Genomic DNA, 14,738 nt, shown 5'->3' on the forward strand with positions numbered 1-14,738 from the left:
CTTTCATTGCCCTCCAGATAAAAAAAGAAAAAAAAGATAACTTGGTGGTTTTTAGCTATCATTTCTATTTTTTAAGGAAGCAACCCTAGTTGAAAGAGATAAATTCTAACAGAATTTTTGAGGTCTCTCAGCAATAGAAAGAAACCTTTCTCTAAAATAATGCTTGGTATCTATAGATAATTTAAACTATTTTTAAATCAATATAGAATTCAAATGATACATGATCAAACTTATTTGTGAGAATTTTGTGGAGTTTTCTAATGGTTTTTGTTTTGATTTGTTTTTTTTTTTTTTTTTAATATATTCTGGGCATATAAGGCATACCTACCTTTAAAAACAAACTCTCCAGTGTTCAACTCTCTGTAAATGCTAATAGATAAGAAAACCATTTTTGTTTATACAGGCTACTGTCAGAGTTTCGGAAATATGTTGGGAAAATTCCTTGCATTCAAAAGTGAGAAATGAAAACTATTTAAATTATTTTTCAGCATATTTATTTCTAGCCAAAACTTGTTTATAAAAGACAAAATCTTGTCAATATATTGAACTTAAGATCCTTGTGAGCTTCTGTGGCCTACAGTGGACTTTCTGTATTCAGAAAAGCAGTATTTTAGGATCTGAAATACACTGAAATGAAATCTTCTGCTATTGTGCCTAGCTGCATGCTGTGCCTAGATATAAGGACAAACTTTGACCTTAATTTTCTGCTTCAAACACAGTAAAATTCTGTAAACTTCACCTGCACTGCTCATAGTGCTCCAGAGCCTCCAGGGCAGAGGTGATAGCCTGTGGTGAGTTGGAATAGTGATGGGCTTGTGCTTGTCTGGCATTCAGCTGTTGGGGACTTCCTGTACACATGTCCTCTTAGGAAGGGATGGACAAGGACCCTTTTGGACTGCCAGGTAGATCAGGCTATGGGGTTCCCAGGAGGTTTCATCACATGTGCATTGTAGCCAAGTTATACTGCAAGCTGGTGATCCCTGGTTCTGGTGAATAACGCTGTAAGCATTGAAAAGTGCTGCTGTCAGTGGTGCTGCCTGCAGTTGAGAATTTTAATGACTTAAGTATTCTCAAAAGGTTCTGCTGTGTAATAAAAACTGCAGCATGGAAGATCCCTGTGCTTATGACTTGCTGAGTCTCATTCATGTGAGGAAGGGTTTATTGGTTACTTTCTTAGACTGTTGCTCTTGTTGAACCACAGCATAAGAAATTAGCTTGAACTGGAAGACTGCCCGAAGTTTCTTGAATTTTTTCTTCCTTAAAAGAAGCTTAGAGCTTGATCCTGTAAAATGCCTTCTATAAAATTTTTTATGAACTTCTCAGGTTGAAAAGTACATTTCCCTTTATAGAGAAAGAAAAACATGCAAAGATTTCATGTACAAATTGCTCAGTATTTTTACAGAACCCCAAAGTGCAAGATGAAAAAAAAAAAAAAAATAGAAGACAAAAGGGAAGAGAAGATAAAAAAAAAAAAGAGAGAGATAAGAAGTTTTTTTCTTTGTTTTTTTTTTTTTTAACCTAAAGTATATAGGAAAAAATGCAAATAGTTTCTACACTTATTGAATAGGAATGAAGTGACAGTTCAGTTTTCTAATAAAAATAAAACTAGCTTTCTACCGAGTTTTCTTGTAACTAACTTCAGTTATATTTCACTTCTAAGAGATTACCTATGTGAATAGGAAATCTATGAGAAATTTTTTTCTGGATCATTGTCATAGTATTGGACCACAGTACTGGACCATAGTTTTACATATTATCTGAATATTCGATGGTATTCTAAATCTTGTAGAAAGAGATAAATCTTACTTTTTTTCCCCAAATCTTTTTCTTTCAAAACACCTTAATTTCATAACCTTCAATTTTTACCAAGAAGCCAACGACGACTTTAAAACAGAACTCATTCTGGCTTGCCAGTTTTAAACTAAATGGTGTTGAAAGTTCTTCAGTGCAGCAGTATCATTATATTATGACAATAAAAATGTTTCATTGTCAGTGAGTCTTTATTGAACATTACTAAAAGTAGAAAGAGAAAGTAGCCCAGAGTTCATAAAAAATGTAATAAAAAGAAATTTCAGAAATAATTATTCTGAAATATCCTACAGTATCCACTTTAAAAGGGATTACATGTGGTAGCATAGAGAAGGTGCAATAAATACTTTTAAATCTGTGGAAGAGTTGTGAGTTTCATATGTGAAATTTTTCCTCAGAGAACTTTTGGAAGAAGAATGTATCCAAATATTCTGGTGACATTTGCACTTTCTTTCAGGTCAAAAAGCATAATTCTTACTTCTCAAAGTGATTTATTACTTTAACAAACCACATTTTGCGTTAAGCAATAATTTAAGGTCATTGTTGTTTTGGACAACGTGCTGTTCCCGAGAGGCAAATTTCATTTAAGTAAAATGCGATTTAAATTAAAAAAAAACAACTATGCTTCAGAAATTCTGCAGAATTTAAATGTGAATCCAAAGGGTATTGGAAATAAACACACAGTCAAGTAATGCATAATGTTTGCAAGCTTTAAATAAAACATTAGTCCAACATATGTTCAAAGTTATCCATCTTGACTTCTGGTCATAGATTTTCAGACTAAACTATGGTCTGAGGTAAAGTATATGTGAAGACATAGCATTTATTGAGACCAATATAAAAATTTCAAATCTAAAAGGCCAATGTGAGACTTTTCAGAAAGAAACTTTTGGTAAATTGTTAGAGATGGGAATGGTACCAAGAATTTGATTATACGGGATTAAATGCATTGACCTATGCTATCAATAGCTGAAGATATCAGTAATAAAAGTGTGTGTATAGTAAGTGACCATGATTTGGTCGAATATTATCTTGAGTTCAGTTCATATTGTGGAACAAAACATGTGGAGATGAAGTGAAGGATTTGGGCATACTGGTGGATACAAAGCTGAACATGAGCCAACAGTGTACTCTTGCAGCCAGGAAAGCCAAGTGTATCTTGGGCTGCATCAAAGGAAAATGCCCAGCAGGTCAAGGGAGGTGATTTTGCCCAGTTTTCTGCACTCATGAGACCCCCCATGAAGTACCACATTCAGCTGTGGAGTCCTCAGCACAGCAGAGACATAAACCTGTTGGAAAAGATCCAGAGGATGGCCACAAAAATGATCAGAGAGATGGAATACTTCTTCTAGGGTGAAAGGCTGAAAGAGTGGGAGTTGTTTAGCCTGGAGAAAAGATCCCAGGGAGACCTTATGTGGCCTTTCCATACTTATAGAGGGATTATGAGAAAGATGGGGACAAACTTTTTAGTAGGGCCCGCTGCTGTAGGACAAAGATGGTTTTAATTAAAGAGGGGAAATTTAGACCAGATACGAGAAAGAAATTGTTTTCAATTAGGATGGTGAGAGACTGTAACAAGTTGCCCAGAGGGGTGGTAGAAACATTCAAGACCAGGCTGGATGTGGTTCTGGGCAACCTGCTCTAGTTGAAGATGTCCCTGCTCATTTAACAGCGATTGGACTCAATGACCTTTGATGATACCTTCCAATCCAAGCTATTCTATGATTCTATATTCTTAATATTACTTTTTATATAAATCTGTGTATAGGATGAATTTTTATGTGAAAAATGACAATTCATATATCACAGACAGATGTGCTTGTCAGATTGGGATATAGTTGTTTTCTTAAACATACCCAGGCCAACATGCTCCCCCAGCTAAAGTTATTCACAGTACTGAAGTAATTTGTTGAAAGTGAAAAACTATTCACTTAAAAACACTCCTTTGAAAAGTATTATTTCTGAATGCAGCACTGACAAGCTTCTGTAGATCTAGGATCTTGCCAACACCTATGCAAAATTAGTCACTCAAATTTTAGGATGCTCAAATGTAGTACATATATCTGGCATTATTTACACAGCTAACTGTCTCTGCAAAGCTGAAGGATATCAGTCCAAGGAAAATACAAAATGATGTTCCAAGTCCAGGAGTATTGTTCTGTAAGGGCAATTATAAGACTATTTTATTGTCCCAGACTGCAGCACTGGTTAGGCTCTTGCTGAAGTCAGCAACAGTTAACTGTCAACTTCAGTGGGAGCAAGGATTAACCCCAAATTACTATGTCTGTAAAATAAGACATGCTTTGATTTTTGTCCGTATTCTAAATTGATGATTTCAGCCTTATGGAACAGTTAGCTTGAAAGAGAAGCCTCCTTATGAGTTTTCTCTCTCAAGAAGTGAAATCCATATAGCACCTTATGGATTATTTTATGTTCAATGAGTTTTCCATTGTATTGTGACTGATTACACTGAAAAATGTATTAAAATTAATAAGATATATGGTTTTAGAAGAAATGCACAGCCAAAACCTTTTTTCTAATTTGGCAAGGACAAGTCATTAATAATTTCAGAATTGAGTTGTTAAACAGAATTTTAGTTAATTCTGCCAGCTCCCAAGAATTTACACTTAATCTGTCTTCCTTGTTTGACTTCTACCTTTGGCAAAACTATTACATTTCATCCAATGACTCATTTGCACAAATGTTTAAAGTTACATTTAAAAGTAGGAGAAAGATGAAAGCAAGCATTGTTTCCAAATTACAATCTTATTAGTTTCTATAAAAACCTGTAGTTAGCTGCCTGAAAATATTTGCATTTCTTACAGAACTGTAGTAGAAACTGGTTTTGAACTTCATAATTTCAGTAACCTTAATTCAGTAGACGTGAAAATCCTGGCGCTATACTTTCTCATAGGAAGATGCTTCCTTGGTGAAAAGCCAGTGTCATTACTTATTTGTGCATGAGCTGGAAGAGATACCTGTCACAGGTCTTTCCTTGTAGGTTTTCCCATCACCAGTTAAGAAATTTCCATTCTCCTAAATGTGTACAGGCCAACTCATTAGTACACCAAAATTAAAGGCTCTTGAAAGACACTGGTCCTCAGTGAGTCCAGACCTTCCCATTTTTCTCAGCTTATATTTTACTTAATTGAACATTTACAAATTAGTGTGTAATTTGATTCTTTCCTTCTTTTTTTTTTTTTTCTTCTGAGAAACCCTCAAAAATAATCAGTCATTTTGAATTACATTAAGTAAAAAGTATTATTTTACACCAAAATAATGGATAATAGGATAAGTCTTTAAAAGTGGATCATGATAGATTAGAAGCATGTGGTTCCAGAACTCAAAACCACAGGAAATAAAAATATATAAACTACTTTCTGAAAAGTAATAAAATCATTTAGTAGAGTTGAACAGTGTGATAAGTCTTTAAAAAGCCAGCTAAGGAGGCTGATTTTATGTGACACTCTCTAGGAATCCTTTTCCGAGTGCATGCACAGTTGTGTTTTCTAAAACCAGATAAATAAGGAAATAAAAGAATAAAAGTAGGAGTGGAAAAAAGACATATTGGATATTACCCATTTACTTAAAGACATTAGCTTGAGTTTCCAGGGATATTATGTAGTTTTGACATATTGTAATTCTCCTTTGCATTAGACTGTTTGTGGCAGCTGAACTGAACCCTTGAAACGGGTGTTCCCTCCATCTGAAGTTAAGGTTGACTAAGTTTCCATGGGCCAAGTGGAAAAGCTATTAGGGGATTTGGAGCTCTGCCATATCAGCTGATGTAAAAGAGGTTGTATATATAATATATGTATATGCTATATTGGCTGGTTCCTTGTTTTTGCTGTTACCCTAGTCACTGCCTTAGCAATCTTTTGACCAGTTTAAACAAAAAACTGCAGACAACCCCACCCTTATTATGTCTTTCAAATAAATCTTTTTTGTTGATTACTCTAAGCTTGAAAGCACACTGACATTTGCTCAGATATCATCTCTGAGGTTAGCATCTTTTCAACATATCATATTCTTTCACAACATTTATGCAGCAGGTGTACAAATGCCGTGAACAGCTGCTCAGGGAGAAGAAACAAAATTCTGCAAACAATCCTAGCCTCACCCCATCTTTTCACACCACCCTTTTCTCAATATGACATTATGTGGGAACTGACTTGACACGATGATACAATTCCTATGGAATACAAGGGAAGTCTTAAGGCAATACTTTTTCCTAAGCACTTTTGTTCCATTACTCAACAGTATCTATTAAAATTGACTAAAGAAGGAAGCAATTAGTGTATTTTCCTGAGACTACATTTGCAATGCAAAATATTACTGAAGTCATGAAACCATTTTGCAGTTGATAAAAATCTGCACCATATATATACATACATATGAGTCAAATTTTAATAATCTAATAATAACATATTGATATGTAAAGCCAAAACAGCTTATGATTTGAATTCAATACAGTTCCTGTTCAGTGATGAGTTAACTGTGATTTTTAATACATGTATAAACTCTACATCTCTGCAATATTACTAGTGATTGTTTTGTTGATTTCTCTGCCTTATACTTGAATCAAGGGTATAGTAAATTTCTGTGTTCTGGTATTTGATCTTATTTATTCAATTTATATATTATAACAAAATAAGTATTTGGAAATCAACTGAAATATTGAAGAGTTTTGAGGGAGCATGTTACTTTTTTGGGTTTAAATTCTTTTGCAATTTTGTAAATGGTAAAATTGAGCCTTGAAGATATATCTGCAGGTCAATTACGTTTAAGTAATTATCACAATTACTGATGATATTCTCAATCTTTTTATTGTGTTTTATTATTTTCCTCATCATCTATCTGTGAATCCTTTTCCAGTGTCAGTATTGTCTTTGTTATAGGTAGGGTCAACTAAGGCAGTCACTTTTTGAGCTCATCCTGAAATTGGCATACTATTTGAATTACTGGAAAAAGTTTAAATTTGTTTTAAATCCAAGTTGTTCCAAGTTTGTTTAAATCCAAGTTGTTATAAAACAAAATTGAAATTTATTTTGAATCAGTGTAGGTTTTTACCAGCAGCAAATTTATTTCTTGTCTTCTGTAGGCTTGGAAAAAGAGACAATGGAGAAAAAGAGAAAGAAAAAGAAGCATAAATAAAAGTTATAAGACAATTTTTATTCCTCTCTTGTTTCAGGACATCCATTGGGTACAAGTTCTTGTGAGTGAGCTAGGGAATAGTGCATTTGTGGTATATTAATTTGGATGGAAACTCCACAGTGGGCAAAAATGTTGGTAAGTAATTTCGGGAAAATACATGAGGACTCCATCAGAGACCTATTAATTAGTTTTCAGAGAACAAAATAAACTGTAAGATGTGTTGGGATAAGAAGCTGAGGAAAATATCACCTGCTTCTTATCCTGTGCCAGATAATGAAGAAATAAAAGTTTATATGATTAGGCATGACCTTTAGGCTTCTATCTTAATTCAACCAAATGAATATCAGTATACACAGAAAAATCCCAAGAAAAATCCCCAAAACATGTCAAATACCTCCAAAAGATAATAAATAATATTAATTTTCCACAGGAGAAAAGGCTTTTTAACCTACTGGTGCACACAGTTTGAGCCAGCTTCTTGTTTTGAGTGTAAATTAAGACTGTACATGTAAAGCAACTCCTACTTGCAGTAGTGAAAATCACATGGCCAAATAAGACATGTAAATGATTATGTCTGAGGAAATCAGTGGATGATCTTTTAAATTCTTTTAATAGAGCTATAATTTCCTTTTATTTTAAACTGTGAAAACAATTGAAAACTATTAAAGACATTTCAAAATGTCAAGTTTTGGTTTAAAATTGTAACACAAAATCATTCTTTGTCAAGTAACGTTTTCTAGATTCTCTACTTAAACTATGTTTGATAATAATACTAAGGTTAGATTCACAGCCTCTACACTGCTTTACTTTACAAAGGTCTCAATACAGGAATGAAAAAGACTGCCTAGAGTCAGAAAACTTGGTATTTTGTTCTTGATGGAAATCATGTATCAGTAAACCTACAATACAGTAAAATATTATCATTTCAATGTTGTTGTGAACTTTTATTGTCTGTTTAATTTTATTTTTACAATTCTAAACAAAAGAAATTGATATTCAAGATTTTTGTTGCAATCACAACAATGAAAGTTGCTAGTGCAACTTAGTTACTCCAAGTGGAAATGGATGAAGTTCTCAAACTACTTACCAAAAGAATAGTGAATAGAATTTCCGTGAATGCTCTGGAACCTCTATCTAAATATACACTGCTTAGTATTCCTGAAGGCATTGAAACCATTACCCCTATGGTCATGAGTACTCACAAGCTTACCTTGACTCACAAGCTTACCTTGGACAATCAGTTAAGGTCATTACATATTAATGTAAATGAAATAACTGCTATGCAAGCCAAAATAATATAAATTTGCCTGGGTTTCAATTTTTTGCTCACTGATTTACAAATATGATATTTTTCACCATCTCTGGGGGAGATGGTGGAAAAGAAGATTTTAATCAGAGGTTTGGAAAGGAGTCATAGAAATTTCATTTTGTAGCCAGTTACAAATGCTACCTCATTTACTCTCAGAGGCACAAAAGTAAGGAAAACTTTGCAGCTAAGATCTTTCTAGACTGGCATATTTCCAAATTTCTAATAGAGCAGGAAAAATAATCCTGAAAGAAGCTCTATGAGTTGGAAACTTCAGATACTGTTGAGCTCTGATTAGATTAAAAGGGTTTAAGAACTGAGTGTTTTCCAAGAACTGGTAAATTAAGGTAAATCTCAGCTACAAATAATGTCCGGAGTTTGTAGATTAGCAAGGCCATTTATCTTGGACACTAGAAAATGACAAAATTTCATTTTGTCAAAAAGAAAAGTGTTTCTATGCATTTATCATTAAGTAAAATAGCTGAAGGAAGAAATCAAAGAGTTTGTATTTATTGACTAATCTGCAGAAACTACAAATTATTCTGTATAGTCTGGATTTTTCTTCTTCAGTGAGCCATTTACATGTTTATTTGATGCTAGTTGCACTGCAGATATATTCTTACATTTTGTTACTGATTTAGTATGAATAAATATAAAGGTTTACATTGTTCTCTTCCAAAATAAATATGTTGATACCAGTATCTTGTAGGAGTGAATTGTTTTCACAATCACTGGTGAGCAAAATAGTTCACAAATAAAAATGCCAAACTGTAACACTTTGTTGAAACATAATCTATCGTGTTTTCAAAGTTTAAGGAAATGCCTCCTACTCGACATTTCAATAGGTACAATTGCTCAGCTAACCATTTTAGTAAAAATATAAATTTTAATATTTTTCCAATCTGGTCTTCTCCGGTACCTCTGAAGCATCTCTTCATTTTTGTTTTCTGCATTTTCTCTCTTCTAAATTCTCATGCCCTTATTTGCGTCAGAAACTTGTCTGTTATGAAAGATACTAGTATTTCACAACATTTTCTTACACAGCATGGGTAGGAGTTAAGTTAAACTACGTGTATGTTAAGAGGAACATGCTCTACAAGTACTAGCACGACTTCTTGTTGTCACACCCTCAGGACTGTCTGTAGCAGTAAATTTATTAATGCAATTCTTTTCCAGATTCATTTTAGACTGAGTATCTAACAGATGCATCATTTTTCTCAATGGTGTTTTTGGACACAGGCTTAAAATAAAGTCATAAAAGCAATGGAAAAAAAGTAGGAATACAATCAAACTTCAGTAAAAAAAAAATGAAGCTAGACTTCTGGGAGACTTTGCTAAGAGATTATTTGGTTTCTGTGCTTCAGTGAACACTAAAAGAGCTAACAGAAAATGTCACAACGAAGTTTTCCAGTCATCATTCAACCCAAAGCACGAAGTATTTAAATCTGATGAAAAATCTTGCTTGTTTGAATATTTTAATCCAATTTTTCGTTCCTGACTCTATCAGGCAAACTTAGGATAAGCTAAACTGACTGTCATTAGAAATGGAGGCACAGAACCCACTGAGGTCTTACCATTAACATGCAGCTCTTAAATTTATCTGGATCCACAAAACACTGTGACTGCTGCTACAGGAACACCTGAAACTGAAACACAGATCCAAAATATTAGACCAAGTTGAACTTATAACAGATGGGCATGTAAGTACTGTTCTTATCTGGTCCTAGGTTGTTCTACAATAGACATGGAAATGGGAAAAAAATTTACTTTTCTTCTTAAAATCAAGAAAAATACCCATATTGAAAAGTTTTTCATTCTTCTTTCATATTCTTCTCCCTTTCAATTGTATTTTCATTTACAGAAGAAATTTGCCGAAGAAATTTGCCAAAGATATTCAAAGAGAGAATTGCAATTACCACTGAATTTAGAGTAATTTTTTTTTTCCCTAGGATGAGAGCTGTATATATGAGAAACCAAAGTAACAAAGAAGAGGATTAACCTTGTCTTGTAGTGGTTCACAGGATTCAGATTCAAATAATTTAAGAGATTGAAAAGGAACATGACAGTAGTGGGAATTTCTGAAGTGACTCATAAAAATGGGTCTGGTGTGGCAAAAGAGAGAAAAGACCGGATTTTTAAACTGTTGGTGATATCAAGAGTTACTTGGACCCTTTCTAAATTTGAAACTAAAAATATTGTTAATCAAATATTTTCTTTCTCTCAACAATACCTAGAAAGACAGTGTGGGAGGAGACAATGAAAGAAGGTTAAGAAGAATGTACAGAAAGTGCAGAAAGTGTTGATGTGGTTTAAGTACTTTCCTGGAGATAAAGTACAGTCCACTAGCTGTTAAAGATTTCAAGTCAAAGGGAAAAAATATAAAATGGTGATTTACACATATGCAATTTGGAAGCAGGTCAAAATTTTCTAATAAAGTTAAATAACAAATGGAACGGCTTAGAGAGACAGCAAGTCTCCAGCTCCTGATACTTTCAAATAAAGACCTTCTCCTGTGGGAGGTATGATTTAATCACAAAAAGGATATCATGCTTCCAGGTTCGAGTGGGCATCTGAAGAAAAGAAGCTAACTAACTGATCATGAGAAAGACACCCTTATGGCATCTACAAGCTCATTACCTGAAGATCTGACTCATTCAAAGGAACTTCAGATAAACATCTAAATAGTTGAGGTCTTTGTGAAATTAAGCTGGAACTCCAAGTCATGTAAGACCCACCTATCTTTATCAGAAACTTTTGGAATAGTCTCATTTAATTCCAGATATAAAGGAAAATTATCATTACTTCAATTTTTTAAAAATTATTTGAAAACTCAAAATAAGAAACCATGAAATAACAGTTTCATGTTTTCATAAAATGAAAAAAATAAATACATTTCAATTTTGGTTAAGTATATTTTAAGTAACATACAGTATTTCTTTAGATAAAATTCACGCCTACATGTAGTAGTCCTGAATATTGCACTCACCTCAAGATTTTTAGAAGTTCATATAAAGACTTCCTGGTGTTAATGATCTCAGACTGCTGTTGTGTCTCCATAACCACTGGTCAAAGAGACTTATGTTCCTTCCATGTACACTGTCAGGTGGGTGAACACCATCCAGATGTGATTTGAAAGGTAGCTGTTTCATTAAACACTGCTGTATGCAAGCAGCACTATAAGCCCTGCTGAAAAGGTGCTACTACATTAACAAGCCTGCACAGCTTTCAGATCCAGGCTGACTGGTGTCATTTTGGTCTGTAGGGCTATATACTGTCTTGCAAAAGCAAAGGTGAAATTCATGCTCCTTTGTATGCTCCTTTTGGTAGGAAATTTCTATTTAAAAATCTTTTGTGTTATATGAGTAAATGAACTAGCATGGGGATGATCTAATCATCAGGAAAATACTTAACATCAGGAAGAATAGAGAGCATTTCAAAAACGATGCCTAGACTACAGACACACACATGCATACATGCATATGAGGAGCCAACAAGGAGAAGTGCCATGCTTGATCTCGTGCTCACCAACAGGGAAGGGCTGGTTGGAAATGTGATGCTCCAGGGCAGCCTTGGCTGTAGCAATCACGAGATGGTCGAGTTCAAGATCCTCAGGACAGTGAGAAGAGCATGCAGCAAGCTCATTGCCCTGGACTTCAAGAGAGCAGACTTTGGGCTCTTCAGGAGCCTGCTCAGTAAGGTTCCATGGGATATAGCCCTGGAGGGCAGGGGGGGCCAAGACTCCTGGTTGATATTCAAGGATCACCTGCTACAAGCTCTGGAGTATTGCATCCCAACTAGAAGGAAGTGCAGCAGGAGCACAAGGAGACCTCCTTGGATGAACAAGGAACTGCTGAGGAAACTTCAAAGGAAAAAAGAGGCTTATAAAAGGTGGAAGCAAGGACAGGAAGGCAAGGAAGAATACAAGGATGTAGTCCGCGAAGCTAGGGACCAGGTTAGGAAAGCTAAGGCCCAGTCAGAATTAAACTTTAGGGATGTGAAAGATAACAGGAAGGGATTCTATAGGTACGTAGCAAACAAAAGACAGGCTAGAGACAACGCAGGCCCCCTCCAGAAGCTATTGGGAGAACTGGCTACACAGGATTTGGAGAAGGCTGAGGTTCTGAATTACTTCTTTGCCTCACTCTTCACTGGCAAAGGCTCTGACCACACCACCCAAGTCTTGGAAGGCAGACGCAGGGACTGTGAGAATGAAGACCTTGGGCCCACTGTAGAAGACAATCTGGTTCGAGACCATCTTAAGAACCTGAATGTGCACAAGTCCATGGGACCTGATGAAATCCATCCATGGGTCCTGAAGGAGCTGGCAAATGAAGTTGCTAAGCCACTGGCCATCATATTAGAAAAATCATGGCAGTCAGGTGAAGTTCCCGATGACTGGAAAAAGGGAAATATAACCCCCATTTTCAAGAAGGGGAAAAAGGAAGACCCGGGGAATTACAGACCAGTCAGTCTCACCTCTGTGCCAGGCAAAATCTTAGAGCAGATACTCCTCGAAGGCATGTTAGGGCACAAAAACCAAGGTGGTTGGTGACAGCCAGCATGCCTTCACTAAGGGGAAATCCTGCCTGACCAATTTGGTGTCCTTCTATGATGGGGCTACAGAACTGATGGACAGGGTTAGAGCAGTTGATGTCATCTGCCTGGACTTGCGCAAAGTGTTCGACACTGTCCCACATGACATCCTTGTCTCTAAATTGGAGAGACTTCAATTTGATGGATGGACCACTCAGTGGATAAAGAACTGGCTGGACGGCCGCACACAAAGAGTTGTGGTCAATGGCTCAATGTCTGGCTGGACACCGGTAACGAGTGGTGTCCCTCAGGGATCGGTGTTGGGACCGGTCTTGTTTAACATCTTCGTCGCTGACATGGACAGTGGGATTGAGTGCGCCCTCAGCAAGTTTGTCGATGACACCAAGCTGTGTGGTCCGGTTGATATGCTGGAGGGAAGGGATGCCATCCAGAGGGACCTTGACACACTTGTGAGGTGGGCTGATGCCAACCTTATGAAGTTCAATCACGACAAGTGCAAGGTCCTACACCTGGGTCGGAGCAATCCCAGGCACAGCTACAGACTGGGCAAAGAAGAGATTCAGAGCGGCCCTGCAGAGAAGGACTTGGGGGTGTTGGTCGATGAGAAAATGAACATAAGCTGTCTTCAGTGTGCGCTCGCAGCCCAGAAAGCCAACCGTATCCAGGGCTGCATCAAAAGGAGCGTGACCAACAGGTCGAAGGAGGTGATCCTGCCCCTCTACTCTGCTCTTGTGAGACCTCACCTGCAGTATTGTGTGCAGTTCTGGTGTCCTCAACATAAAAAGGACATGGAACTGCTGGAACAAGTCCAGAGGAGGGCCATGAGGATGATCAGGGGACTGGAGCACCTCCCGTATGAAGACAGGCTGAGAAAGTTGGGGCTGTTCAGCCTGGAGAAGAGAAGGCTGCGTGGAGACCTCATAGCAGCCTTCCAGTATCTGAAGGGGGCCTATAAGGATGCTGGGGAGGGCTTCTTCATTAGGGACTGTAGTGACAGGACAAGGGGTAATGGGTTAAAACTTAAACAGGGGAAGTTTAGATTGGATATAAGGAGGAAACTCTTTCCCGTTAGGGTGGAGAGGCGTTGGAATAGGTTGCCCAAGGAAGCTGTGAATGCTCCATCCCTGGCAGTGTTCAAGGCCAGTCTGGACAGAGCATTGGGTGACATGGTTTAGTGTGAGGTGTCCCTGCCCATGACAGGGGGATTGGAACTAGAGGATCTTAGGTCATTGTCCAACCCTAAATATTCTCTGATTCTATTCTATAATTACAAATACCATATTAAAGCACAGCATTTTTTTTTCTCTAACTATAACGAAAATTATGAATGTAGAGTGTTAAAGTGAATATTAGGCAAAAGTGCAAAATTTAAAGATAGAGATTTAATCCTTGTTGCTTTTGTGAATTTAGGCTCCAGTCCAGTTAAGCACTTAAGTCTATGCATAACAATATATGTGAGAGACATTAATACTTATTCCTTGAAATTATGTGTGTGTTGTTTAAGTGCTTATCTGGATTTGGGCCTTAATGCAGTTTAGCTCTAACATGTCTTTTGTTTAGCTACTTTTATATTGCCTTTCAGAGCAGTGCAAATAGGATCAGTATTAAATACTGCACTTATTATACCTCATACAAGGTATAATCATAGCTATTATTTTCTGTATTCCTATTTAGAAACAGAAATATAGTTTCAGAGCTTTTCTGTGGGTGCAGAACTATCACAAGATGATATCTGAAAACTAATTCAGATACTTTACTTCATATTCTCAGTTCTAACTACTGTTCTATGATACCTTTCATTCCTGTGAAACTTTTAAACAGGATCAAACCTTCATCCCAAATTTGACAAGCTAGATAGAATCTGAAGCCGTGTCAAGGTCTGAAAAATCTTGATCAACTATTAAAAAAATATTTC

This window comes from Lathamus discolor, chromosome 5 (genome assembly GCF_037157495.1).
Source record: "Lathamus discolor isolate bLatDis1 chromosome 5, bLatDis1.hap1, whole genome shotgun sequence".
In the NCBI taxonomy this organism is placed as follows: Eukaryota; Metazoa; Chordata; class Aves; order Psittaciformes; family Psittacidae; genus Lathamus; species Lathamus discolor.